Below are 1,072 nucleotides of genomic sequence, written 5' to 3'. Positions count from 1 at the left end.
GTACTGTTGTGCTTCCCTCCATGATAATAATGGACTAAACCTCTGAAACTTTAAGCTAGATCCAATGAAATTTTTACTTTTATGAGTTGCTGTGGTCATGGTGCCTCTTCACAACAGTGAAACACAAACTAAGACAGGAGGAAAGCATTCATTTGGCTTACACTTCCACATAACTGTTCATCATTGAAGAAAATCAGAATCAGAAATGGAACTCAAATAGGGCAGGAATCTGGAGGCAGGAACTGATGTAAAAGCTGTGGAGGGGTGGGGTGCCTCTTACCAGTTTGCACCCCATGACTTGCTCAGTCTTCTTTCTTGTAGAACCCAGGACCACTAGCCCAGGAATGGCACCACCAACAGTGGGGGTGGGTGAAAATGTCTTACAGGCCTGCTTACTACTGCATCTATTGGAGGCATTTTCTTAATTGAGGTCCCCTCCTGTCGAGACGACTTTAACTTGTGTCAAACTGACACAAAAGGATCCAGCACACTCATCAACCTGACCAGATTTAGAGTCACCATTAAAGCACATCTGTATATGTTGTGTGGTGTTTTCAAGGAGGTTCAAGTCGGGGGAGAAGACAGTCCCTGAATGGGAGCATCAGCAGTCCATGGACCGGGCTCCCAGGGAGAGTAAAAAGTATGAAGAACAAGAACTTTATCTTGATTGCAGAGCCCATGTGACCGGTGACTTCATGCTCCAGCTTGTCAGCCTTCCTGCCATCATGGGCTGAGACCCGAACTCTGAGCCAAAAACAAGCTCCTCCTTCTTTAAGTTACTTTTGTCACAGCAAGAAGGAAACTAAATCATACAATTTAGCAGCCAGGAAAAAAAAATCACCAGTGATTGGGTTTAGAAATAAACATGTGGCCAGTTCCAGCCAATGAAATATAGGGGCATATCTTCTAGGAAACTGTCTTCATTTTCCTTTGTGATTGGAGAGAACGTGTTTGACCCTGTCCCCTTTCCTCCAGCTGTGTGTGCGTGCTGTGACGCAGGGCAGGAAACAAAACAAAGGAAGAGAACACAAGAATATGAACACGTACAATAAACATGTCACGATGAAATTAA

Source organism: Rattus norvegicus, chromosome 1, assembly GCF_036323735.1.
Source record: "Rattus norvegicus strain BN/NHsdMcwi chromosome 1, GRCr8, whole genome shotgun sequence".
Taxonomy (NCBI): Eukaryota; Metazoa; Chordata; class Mammalia; order Rodentia; family Muridae; genus Rattus; species Rattus norvegicus.
This window is presented reverse-complemented; position numbering follows the sequence as displayed.